Below are 13,673 nucleotides of genomic sequence, written 5' to 3'. Positions count from 1 at the left end.
GTTTCATTCACATTCTATGAGAATGCCTTTGAGTCTTAAGCCATATGTGTCACACAAAGAACTAATTTCTATTAGCTTTTCTATTGGTGATTTATAACATGGTAGCCACACAAAATGACTGTGCTGCAGCGTTTACCAGAAGCTTATTCTCGACTTCCTGCAATATTACCTAATGCCTTTGCACTCTGTCATTCATACATTTCTGATCTGTAAGCAGATATTGCTTTAATCCTTATATCAGAAGTACCACATTTTTGTTGAAAGTGCTTTTCAGTAGTGATGTGCAGGAGGAACTTTTTTCTCTCAAATTATTTTACACAATTGTTGTGACTCTTCTAGAATCTTTAACAGCCAAAAACAGGATATCATTTTGGTTTTACATATTCAAAAATGAAATCCTCCTTTTTAACTAGTTGTTTATTTCCACATAAACCACAGTCATAATTTATTTAAAACACCATAGTCTAAAATGTGTGCAAAAGAAAATATCTCCAAATTTTCTAACCATTTGGACGCATAAATAAAATAGGCCATGAATCATAATAGTGTCTCCAACAACATCTTCATGGTTTGTTTGTTTCCTCCTGCCTTCTGAAATATAGATAAAATGCCTTTTTTTCACAAACTGAAATTCAGCAAATTCATTAGACACGCAGAGCAGTTTATCACCAAGACCGTTTTATGTAGTGGAAAGATAAACACACAGTAAGATACGAAAAAATCTAACATCAGGAAGTGAAACAGGTGTAGTTGTAACTGTCAGAATATGCTATGCTCTACTTAACGTGGACAAAGCATCGCTCATGACAGTGGGGGACTGGGGCGAGACTGTTGTAATGCTAACAATGATATGCTCATCACTTTGAGTAAACAGTGCTGGAACTAATTCTGAACAAATAACAGACCAGAATTCATTCAATAGCATGTCTGAACAGGACATTTTAAGTGCTGGTTTTACAGCCCAGGTGCATTGTTTAACCACACTGCTTGTTTTGAGGTTTTGACTTCATCGAAGAATTAAAAATAAATATGGTAAAAAAAAAATAGATTTCAGATACTGGCAATAACCGTTAGTTGTTTTTTTTTAAATATATTATTATTATCTGATGCTAGAAAAGGAAGAGCAAAAAGTCAGTACAGTAATAACCAAGGTGGTATTTGTGGGCATCTACACACATGCTGCAAAGTTAGTTAAAATGAATGAAAGGTTTTATGAATGCAAACCGACAGACTTAACTACAGCATTTGCGTATGACCCTTCTTCCTGTTTCAAAAATTGTAGGCTCCTATATCCTTAACAGTCTAGCAGTCTAAATATTTTTTCTATGTTTCTTAATGGCAACATTTTTTTTTATTACATCTGACTTTTTAGAAATATTGTCAACATTCTTTGGCACTTACCTATCAAAAAAAGACACTATAATCAAAATAATGGAGCACTTTAAAAAAAAAAATATTTGAAAGTTACTTTGAAAGGTATCTTCTATGTGTGTTTTCTAATATAGAAAAATGAGTGGGAAAGAACTAGGAAATGTAACCAATAAATACATTCATGATTAAAAAAAAAAAAAGATTAAATATTCATGAAATAGTTTCACCCACAATAGCTGTTTTCAAAATGCCAGATAGTCCAAAGCATAGTTACTTTCAGTTAACTAATGACGACATCCTCAAATGACTACTTCCTACTTAGATAATTATTACGGTTAATGGTTCCAGTTTTAAATGATTGAACCGAAGAAGATGAATGTAATTAGGATTCTACCCAGTGGTTGATAGAACACGACAAAAAAATGAAAGCTATATGTATAAATAGTGCAGCTTTCTTTTTAAGGTTTGATTTAAAAAAAAAAAAAAAAAAAAAACATAAATAACTACAACAATACATATGATTTAATATCAAGAATAGTTAAGACATGTTTTGGTAAGTATTTATACATTAAAGCATTTTAAAGGCATCAATAAGAAACAGATTCATGCTAACATTTTAGTTTCGGTAACACTAATTACATTGTAGTTACTAATTCAATTACATGTGTCCATATAAGCTTTTGTATTGTGCATCTTAGTCAGAAATGTATTGAGTGAATAAATGTAGGTTGTAGATTTTTTTTAAATATTAGGCTTACATTTTTGTGTTTAAAAAGCTATAGCTGAGTGACTTCTCACTTCCTTAAATAGAAACAAAAGTAATAACTGATTTCTCAGTATAATACATTGAACTCTATAAAATGCAAACTTGTTTCTTTTCCCCAAAACACCCTTAGAATGAGGCAACAATACAGTGTATAGTTTCAGACTAATATTTAAAGCAGTATACATTGCAACTACAGTATATATTGAAAGTACTCATGGATTTTCATTTTTCCATGAGTTAAATGTACTGTATATGATCTCTCATACATTTTGCGCAAGAATTGTGGATTCATTGTGTACCTCTAGATACAAAATCCACTGGTTGTACCTTTTAGAATATTTTAATAATTTATTTGCTGTTTTAAAGTTAATAATAGTCCAGTTTGTTTCTGCATCCCTGTAATTCTTTTGTCATATCACTTTGGTTATGCCAGTGCAAAAGTCTTAAATAAAATTAAATTATGGACAGAAATGGTCAAATAAATCATATTTACTGTTATTGCTTCTGGAAACCCACTTGAAAAAGGAATTCCAGTAGAACAACATAATTTCCCATTGTAATTCAATTATGAAATTGTAGCAATCATTTAGAATTTACTATAAAAGTATATTCACAGAGAATGAAAAAACAATAAGAACACTGAATTTAGACTCTGAACCCATAACCAACCAAGCCAAAGGTAGCTATTAAATGCTAGAAATTAGTTCAAAGATTCTATTCAATTTTTTAAACACATTTGATATCAGCCTCCAATGTAACTGGAATGGAGGTACAGTGTTGTGAAGTTACGTGTCTGTATGGTTACTGTTAATTCCCATGGCAACGTCGTCCATTGAAGCATTTCACCACATCTACACACCATATTAAAAATAAAAATCAAGCTCCCAGCTATGGAGATTATTAAACAGTTTTGATTCCGCCTTGCCCCATTGGCAAAGCTAAGCTTATTTCTTTTGACTTCATCTGTGATTGAGAATTTACAAAGATGACTTGTGTGCTTCTTGGCCAGGCTTTCCTCTGCGTTCGGAATAAGTTAATGTTGAAAGATAGCCCAATAGCACCAGCTGCTCAAAAGGTTTCTGATCTCTCTGAACATTTATTTATCAATATGGATAAATACTGTATACTGTATTCCAATATATAGCATAACTACGATGGCTTGAGGACAAAAATAATGTAAAACTTGTTACAGTGAGCGATTGTATATAAAGCAGCAATACTAAATTAAAGTGGGAAATGCTGAGGTGCATAATTTTGAAAAAAAGCAAATTAGTCTCTGTGTATCGACAGAGGAAGGATAGGTCAAGCAGTGTGGGGTGTCCTATCTACAAATAGACATTTCCTACAAACATGTGACATTCATTACTTCATTTTCCTAGTCAGACTGGCCTTGGTGGAAAAGCATCTTGTAAATCTGACTAAGCTTGTTGAATTTACATGTCCCGTTAGAAAATCACAATACTTTACAAATCCTGCTGAATAAGTCTCAGGTTATTTAGGCTGACATGCATAAGAGTGACGCAAATCAAGACAAGACCTTTAGGAATTGCTGACTGGTAGAACGCAATCAATGTGCTTTTTGACAGACAGACCACAGTCGATTTAGAAATGTTGCCAAGATGACTCAATTTTTGAGAAGTAAAACTTTTCACCAAACCGTATAGCTCTCTAAAGCGTGTTGATGTTGGCACAATCAATGAATTAATGTCAGTTTAGTTAATAAATAAAGACAGCAGGTATACTCTACTACAGTGACAATATGAGTGAGCTACCATTTTAGTATAAAAATATTTACTCATGGAAAAAATATTACAGTAATGTATAAATTCCAGTTAGAGAACAAACATGTAGACAGCTACTGTAAGGTAAAAGCATACAAAACTACAAATGTAATATCATTAAGATTGGACGTGTTTTAGTGTGTGAACATCCTCATTATTTTCTAACAAGTGTCGCAAGAAGATGTGACTTACTGTAATTATGTTTTATACATTCAAACTACCTTTTCCTGTGCCTGTTGAAAATTATTGTTAATGTGTCATAAATAGGTGCTTATGATATTAATACAATAGAATGATGTTGTTACTGTGTTTAGAGCTGCTCAACCTTTTTTGCTCAAAGGCACGTGCTTAGTTTAATAAAACTACAGTATAAAGCAAATTAAACAGTAGAAAAACCAGACACTTCACCTTAAATGGGCTACTTCACTTCTAAGTTAAAACTAATGATCAGTTGGACAGTCCTGCCGTAGTGATTTTATTTTTTATTTTTTTATTTGCCTTATAAAAAGTACACACACAGAACAGTACAAAGCCATTTTCTATTTGATCAGAATTTTGTATAAATCATACTTGATTTAAATACCCTTGTTACTGGTTAAGAGAATAGACCCTAGATATGAATGATGTGAGTATCTGGTAGTTAACATAGAAGAGAGTGGGCAGAAACACATTTTAAAATCACCCCATGAGATTATAGCCAACTGGGATATCCAGCTACAGGTTTAAATCAAGCACCATATGGCAAAGTTTGTGGCATCAGCCAGGCCACTGTGTCAAAATGGATGAGAGATGGTACTGCTGCCCTGATAAAGAGACCATGCATCAACAAACACATATTTCTGATCTAACTGGAATTCTGCTGCAGACTGCAGACAGTATTCACATTGGGGTGCTTGCACCTTTACATAAATGCACAAGATAGCATTCTCTGTGCATTTTGGAGATTTTTTAAAATTTATTTTGCACAGGTTTCAAGCATTTGTGGAAAGATGTGGATAATGCATGCTATACTCTAGAATCTGATACACATTGGAATGAATTACACAGCCATTAATACTTGTATTTATATTTCTACAATGGATTATTTATTTTTATTGTATTGATAACACAAGGCAATCTCATTAAGTTCCCATCTGTTTTCTATTATAAACTCCACATTTGTGCTAAAGATGATAGAAATACGTCTGTTCTTTTTGAAAAAAATAAATTAAACTGAAACTTGGCAAGGCTATAGAGCAGGCAATTGGATTTTGGATAAAATATGGTTGGAGCAATGATAACTGCATAGCCAGTATTACATTTTGAATTAGTTACATCAAGACTTACTGCTTATACAGTAAGGCTTTCTATATTTTGGGGTTGGTTTTTTTGATGGATTAATTATAGTATGCATTTGCAATACACATCCGTTTTCTAAATTCACAGGATTTTCATTTATTTTCTTAAAATAGAAATGTAAAAAAAACAAAAAAAACAATGTAGAGACATATTGCGCTGCGGTGGAATGTATGCTCAGCTCTTATTATTTGAACCATTTTTGAATTTTTTATTTTGAATTATTTGAAATGTTGTAGTAAATTAATGATGCCACCAACCTAATTTGAATGTAATCAGATTTTCTTTTACAAGTACAATTAAAGTAGAAAGCGTTACTGGTGAGGATAAATAAACTGTAACTGCTTTGCTTGTTTACAGATTTATATTGTCATGTCTGACACATATAACTCCAGTCCTGATCATCAAACCAGTCCATTTAAATATGCAAATGCTATCTAATTCCTAAAGGTCTTGTATTAATATTGTGTATCAGAAGATAAGAACTAAAGGCAGAGGACACAGACTTTAATTGAACCCAGCTCTCTTTTGATTCATATATCTATTCCTTAATAATGTGCTATGCTAACCTGATTAATGCAGCACTAATATCAGAAATGTTCATTAGTTTCAATTCATTTAACCAATTAAACATACCGAAGGCATTGATACCATTGAATATCATACTAAATATTATTTCATAACCTTCATGTTTACAGCATGCCATCCATTCCTGAATGTCACTGAGGGGTTTGTACGTCAAAGAAACTGTTTTCAATGTGATTTCAAATAGACAATAAAAACTCAAGGTCACCTGCTGGCAGTGGAGATGTTTGAATGGCATTAATCATGGGGCAGAACCCCTGAATGTATTCTTGGTAATAGGGCATACTTGTGTCGTGTGATAATAATGTGTAATTAAATGCATCCAATGACATAGCTGTATTAACGCAGATGTCTTATAATTACTGTTATTACACTGGAATGGTTGAGGCACGATAGTAATTTTTTTTTTCTGTGGCTTGCTACATTTCTATCTGGTGCTTCTGTTTTCTCTTTTCCTCTACCTGAGATTCTGGTACAAAATTCCTGAGAAATATCTCGTCTCTAATTTTGATGTGCTTTCTTCTGAGTTAACCTTTAAAGCTGTTCATTTAAAGGATGCATTAAGCTGAAACTACGATAATGCTTGGAGCTTTTTGCAAGAAAGAGATATTACTCATTTTGTAGATGAGGTGTAATATAGTGGAGGAATCCGAATGCACAGAGGCTTTCGGGAATAAAATTAAGCTGTATATAAAACATACTGTAAAATGGCATGTGACAACATTTGTAATAGACAAGGATATGGAAATAAAAGAAAACAAGAACTTGAATGTGATCACGCTGAAGGTAGAGTGTGTGTGGCGTGATTATGCAGTTCACTTATTATGCAGATACAGCTGTATTATTAACACCTTAAAGTTCACAAAGCTAATAAATAACTTCCTAAATTCAATCAATTATTTAATGTCAATGCATTGCTGTTCCCTAAGCTGTGGCTTCCAAGTAGGGTTGAAAAAAACACAAGACAAGCATGATTTCTTCTACATAATATTTCTAGCACTTTCCAATTATTCTTGTTGAAATATCACCTGCTTTTGGTGGTCATTCAATTGAAAAATGTACCACTAGATGTACAACTGTTTGAACAGGGACCACACAGATGATGGCACTGGCCCCAGGAAGAACGAGTTATGAAATAGTTTCCAAGAAGTAATTCAAATGTTTGACAAGGCTCACCTTGTTTTGCTTTAAATTCAGAATATATCTGTTTTGCAGGGATGTGTTACAGAAAATAAGATCTACAAAAGGGTGGTAATGGAATAAATAAAATTTGAAAAATGTCTGTACTTAAGGGACCAGGCATACCATCATACCCTTTTGTCTATATATATATATATATATATATATATATATATATATATATATATATATATATATATATATATATATATACGTACTCATCATACACTTGGGAGGGGTCATAGGCAAAAAACAATATAGGCGTATCCCCAAACTCAACATCACACAACCATCATAACAGTAATAACAGACATTCTAAGCATTCTTACCTTTGTATAAGTTAGTGATCAGCAGATGTTTCAGTCGCACGAAGCACACAGTGTGTGGTTTTCACTATACAGAGTAAATTATTTTTTTCTATGTTTCTTTTCTATGTCATTTTTTTCTATTTTTATATGATTTTCCTCCTATGCATCGGGACGTGGGACATTTGCTAAGAAATCAAGACTGTCCTGACCATACAGGTACTGTTGATATATATATATAAATTGCATAATCGTCTATTATACTTGACCTATAGTTTAATCCTGTGCACCCCGATCCCTTTCAAACAAAATGTCTTCTTTTAAATCACTCGACAACACCCACAAGTCATGTTTTTTAGGGGTACAAAAGCGCTTTGGGCCATTTGTTGGTTAGGGTGTCGACAACTAGTGGACTATAACGGTGGAGGGAGAACCACAGGAGGCAATGAGTCATCTCTGCCGAGGCAAAGAGATTGACTTGGGCTTCCCTGAACTGATCCTAAATGCACTGCACCACCTGAGGGTGGAGACGCCATTCTAACGAGTGAGGACACTCCCTGGAGAGGAGGTCCAAGGCCCAGTTCACCACTGGTGTACAGCCCGGAGGGATAGTAAATGCTTGTGTTCCCAGATCAGCAGCTGAAAGGCTATGAGGTGTAACCTAGGGTACCGAAGCCCACCCTGGTGGTTCACATATGCCACTACTGTCATGTTGTCGGTGGGCACGAGGGCATGTCTGTTCTGGAGCACAGGTATGCTCAACGGCCTTTCCAGGACCCACTGAGTCCTCTGTCTGCCCAGACCACACCCCAACCCAGGTTGGATGCATTTGTCATCAACACTTGATGGCTGTGTATCACTCCCATCACTACACAGGTGGGAGGTTTGTCTCCACCGGCATAGGGCTTCCCAACATGAGCGAGACACCGTCCGCTGATGGTGTCCGTCGCGCTTGGAGAGTAGCTCCAGTAACTCTGTTGTCCAACTGAAACAAGCCAACAGATGCAGCTCAACAGCGGGGCACAGAATAGCTGGGTCCCAGTGGAGGATTCGCGCTTCTCTGGTTTTCATTAACTGCAAGGCAGTAAAGAAAAAAACACATACACGCACACAACAGAAAAGGTGTGAGGATAAAAATGTAATAATTAAATATTTATTTATTTCTTTAGTTTGACCAAGCTCGCCGAGTAGGCAGGCTGAAACAAGCCGGTGTATGCAACTGAACAGTGGGGCGGTAAAGAAAAAACGCAAGGATGGGACGAGACAATCCAACGGAGTTAACTCAACTTTTTCTTTTCCCTTTTTTTTTGCTGCAATAGCAGAGGAAAAACCACAAAACAACGAGTGCTGTAAGGTTAGAAAAGCAGACTACAATCGCAAAGTGATGTGGCAAGCTGGCTTCAAGTTTGTCTAACCTAGACCAGACTAGTTTTAACCAGTGTCTGTATAGCTACCATTTTGTCTTAAAACAGATGGGTTGAAATGCAGTGTATAGTTGGTGCCCTTGCGCTTTGAGCGAATCTACCAAGATAACACTGAGGCACTGTATCCATTAGTGTTAATAAATAATTAATTTTGGGTTGCTATTTGTACGTTTAAAGCAACTGTATCCTCACCGGGGACCTTCTGCTTGACTATATGTAATGTATATGTACAGCAGTAGTACATAGTGTATCAATTCATACCACGTCTACCTTTGACTCATACATTCATTTCATTGAATGTAATTTTATCAGTGTCCCATACCCGAAAAATCACAAAATGAAACTACATTTAGTATGTAAAGTACATCAGCGTATCCATTACAATTTTGAAAATTTTTTAGTGATGTCTGTCAAGTCTAGGAATAGAGAGCCAATCCATTTGAGAAGGGACTAGTACTTTCCATAGAAACTGTACAATAAAGTAAAAATGGAACTGAGGCCAACATTTATTTATTGGCACCATACAAAATATGATGAGTATGAGCAGGACTTCAAGAATGAGTAATGGTTCCTCTGCACATCCCTATATAAGCAGCAGTGTATCATGATCACATTGGTTAATATACCATCAGCTATCTATGATAAATATGCAATGGAAGATCAATGAGGGAAAATGGGAAGCAATAGGTTACAGGCACCATGTGGAAGTATACCAGTGATGGGTGAACCCTGTCTTAAAACACCCAGATCTTCTGCTGAAAGACGGAGGTTTGGGTGGGGTGATGAAATTGGTTTTCTTTTCTGTTTCTCTCTTTGAATTTTGTCAGATTTTCATGACCACAGTTTGACCTTTCATAAGGTGGGCTAGTTAGGTGCAGGCTCTTTTCATATCCTGTTTGACTGAGCTTCATAGAGAGGCCTGTGCTGTTTCTAAATTATATATATATATATATATATATATAATATATATATATATATATATATATATATATACACAGCTCTGGAAAAAATTAAGAGACCACTGCAAAATTATCAGTTTCTCTGGTTTTACTATTTATAGGTATGTGTTTGGGTAAAATGAACATTTTTGTTTTATTCTATAAACTACTGACAACATTTCTGTCAAATTCCAATTAAAAATATTGTCATTTAGAGCATTTATTTGCAGAAAATGACAACTGGTCAAAATAACAAAAAAGATACAGTGTTGTCAGACCTCGAATAATGCAAAGAAAATAAGTTCAGATTAATTTTTAAACAACACAATACAAATGTTTTAACTTAGGAAGAGTTCAGAAATTAATATTTGGTGGAATAACCCTGATTTTCAAGCACAGCTTTCATGCGTCTTGGCATGCTCTCCACCAGTCTTTCACATTGATGTTGGGTGACTTTATGCCACTCCTGGCGCAAAAATTCAAGCAGATCGGCTTTATTTGATGGCTTGTGACCATCCCCCTTCCTCTTGATCACATTCCAGAGGTTTTCAATGGGGTTCAGGTCTGGAGATTATGCTGGTCCTGACAGGGTCTTGATCTGGTGGTCCTCCATCCACCCCTTGATTGACCTGGCTGTCTGACATGGGGCATTGTCCTGCTGGAAAAAACAATCCTTTGTTGGGGAACATTGTCAGAGCAGAAGGAAGCAAGTTTTCTTCCAGGACAACTTTGTACTAGGCTTGATTCATGCACCCTTCACAAAGACAAATCTGCCCGATTCCAGCCAAATATTGATTTCTGAACTCTTCCTAAGTTAAAACATCAGTATAGTGTTGTTTAAAAATTAATCTGAATTATTTTCTTTGCATTATTCGAGGTCTGACAACACTGCATCTTTTTTGTTATTTTGACCAGTTGTCATTTTCTGCAAATAAATGCTCTAAATGACAATATTTTTATTTGGAATTTGGGAGAAATGTTGTCAGTAGTTTATAGAATAAAACAAAAATGTTCATTTAATCCAAACACATACCTATAAATAGTAAAACCAGAGAAACTGATAATTTTGCAGTGGTATATATATATCAGTTAACGCAGGCAGGCCCATCACACAGGTAAAGGAATCCACACACAGGCGGAGGGCAGATGCGATATACTCACCTTGCAAGGGAACCTGCTCTTTTGTACAGTGGTATCGGTGCTATGCTTTAGTGCTAGAGGTCCCAGGTTCGCGCCTGCCCTCCGCCTGTGTGTGGATTTCCTCGCCCTGTGTGATGTGCCTGCCTGCGATTGACTGAAGAAATTCATAACCATAACCCTGAAGTGCTAATTATCATCAAGTTTGTCATGGTGTTATGGCCCATTGCCTAGGAGTACCATTGCATGACGGAATCAGCATAATAAGTAAGATTCATTTAAAACAGCACTGAGATTTTTCTCCTACAGTAAATGTTGTTGACATTTCTGTGAAAGATGCATTTGGTCTGAAAGTCAGTTGACCTGCACAAATTCAATAAAACTAAAACTGGCATTAGGCCTTGATGCTTTCCCAAGCACAGAAAGGATTATCCATCTTTATATATAATATATATATATCGATATATATATATATATATATATAATATATACAAACTTTTACTGATTAATTTGCCAAGTGTTCCCCAGGCACACCACTGGTCTACCGGTTTTACCTTTTTTCTGGTTTTGCATTTAAATTTCAAAAGGGCAATTTCTTGTTAACATTGCTGATACATGACAAGGTGCAACATCACATACATTTTTGGAATGACTGCAGATTAGTAGAGAACCCCTTTTTAGATACAGAAGAGCTGCCTTTTCCATATGGAGACCAACAAACCCTTTTTAATGGGGCAACCTTTTTTTAATAAACAGTCTATATTACATACAGCACATGTCTGCTTTCTCAATATTACTACTAATATAGAAAAATAAGTTAAACATGAAATGATGTGTTTCAATTTTTGTACACATATTTTTTGTAAACCACAGGTATATATTGCATTCCTGACACCCAACCAGCAAACTAATGTGGAGCATGTTTGCTTTACCTACATCCATGGCTGATAATACTGTAGTACTTATAGCTATTTTAGTTGTGAACTTCCTTAAAAACTATATGCATTCTTAATGTTACCCAGCATAATAGTACAGTACCTACCTGTGTACAGATGTTAAACTGTGAAGTTCTCTTATCCAGAACTTGCAGCTTGAGTCCTGCAAAAATATCATATTTTGAAATGAAATAATTTGCTAACTTACTGACTCAAAAAGCTGTGATTTATCATTAACACTTGGTATAGGAGCTCATAAAGCGGGAGGATCTTCTGAATTCTAATATCTCTGCTTTGCAGGCGTCGACAAGGTTGGCTTAGTTTTTGATGCTTTTCTGTGTTCTCACTGTGAAGTTAAGTCTGAGGTGTCACATTTTATAAAGTATATGTGCTGACTATGTGGCTATGCCTGAGATTAAATTTGAAATGAGGACAGTCCACTGGGACAGCTTGCGGTCACTTCAGCTTATCCCCTTTTGCTTACAAGATAGAACCAGTTAACAAAACTCTCCTGGCCCCATTCTGAAACAAGTGCACATTTCTCACTGGAATAAATGAACACATTTCTACATTATAATATATATATATATATATATATATATATATATATATATATATAGTATAATATATATATATATATATATTATTATATTTTAAAGCATTAAATGATTTTTTTGTAAAAACCTTTTTTTTCTTTTTTTTCTTTTACTTAGCAATGTCAGGTTGAAAGGTAGGTTGTAGATTACGCTTAATAATTAATTGAGAGACATCATGCAGTATATGTAAATCTATTTAATCTTTAAACTGTCAAAATGTGTGCTTTTTATTTTGCCTGGTAACGTACTGAACTGTATCATTCTTTGTATTTATTTCACAGTCCCTATGAAATCTTTCAGTCGACTAGGCTGTCGTGAGGATTGCAGGTTGATTATGGGCTGGATTTATGATTATTTGGTGCAGTGCAAGGCAGAAATACATTGCTGCTAAACTCTTGCATTAACAAGTTTGGGTAGTACTGTATATTGGATCTTGTAGACATCAACTGGGAACTGGCTTATTATATGTTATATGGCGGAGCCTTGAAGTTGCCATCTGTATACCTTTTATTATCAAATTGCTATAATTAAAATGTACACCCATCCTCTGTTAAAAGGAAAGAACTGTAAACTGCAGATAAGGAGCTGATTTATTAAAAGTAAAGGCATGTTGCCTTTAGAATCGGCTGCAGGTAATATTTAATAGTGAAATGAAATAAGTAATCTCTGCATATTCAAATTGTAATATACATTGACATAATTGAGTTTTTTGCCCTTAACACTTTTGTACTTGTATTAACTACAACAAGCTTTTTATGAATAAAATAACGGTTGAGAACTGATCTGTTGTCACATCTTGAACAAATGTCTTGAACTGTATTATGCATTTCAAACTCATGAGTCAATGATAATGAATACTTTCTAATTAATATAGACATATGCTTTATAGCATCATTAAACTGGTCGTCATAATTCAAAGAAATACATTTTTCCATCATGATTTATTTCAGTTAGAATTTTTCAACTCTTGCTATGACAACTACCAAAAGTGCATAAACCAAATAAAGAGATCTTTTCACCGTTATATTAAATAACTAATTTTGTCTCCAAATAAAAAAAAAAAAAAAAAAGGGGGGTTCTCAATGTCTGAAAAAATGTCGTTACCAAATTCCATTGATGTAATCAGAAAGTCACTTTGCCCACAGTGTGTTTATAATATAAACATACTATGGTAATTTTTCCCGACCAAAAGTGAAAGCTAAATACTTTACAAAATATGTTCCTGCCAAATGCTATTTAAAAAAAAAAAAAAATTTAAATAAAAAAAAAACAAAAAAAAAAACATGATTAAATCACATTATAAACTAAGGATGGGTTCAGG

This window comes from Polyodon spathula, chromosome 14 (genome assembly GCF_017654505.1).
Source record: "Polyodon spathula isolate WHYD16114869_AA chromosome 14, ASM1765450v1, whole genome shotgun sequence".
NCBI classification, from domain to species: domain Eukaryota; kingdom Metazoa; phylum Chordata; class Actinopteri; order Acipenseriformes; family Polyodontidae; genus Polyodon; species Polyodon spathula.
This window is presented reverse-complemented; position numbering follows the sequence as displayed.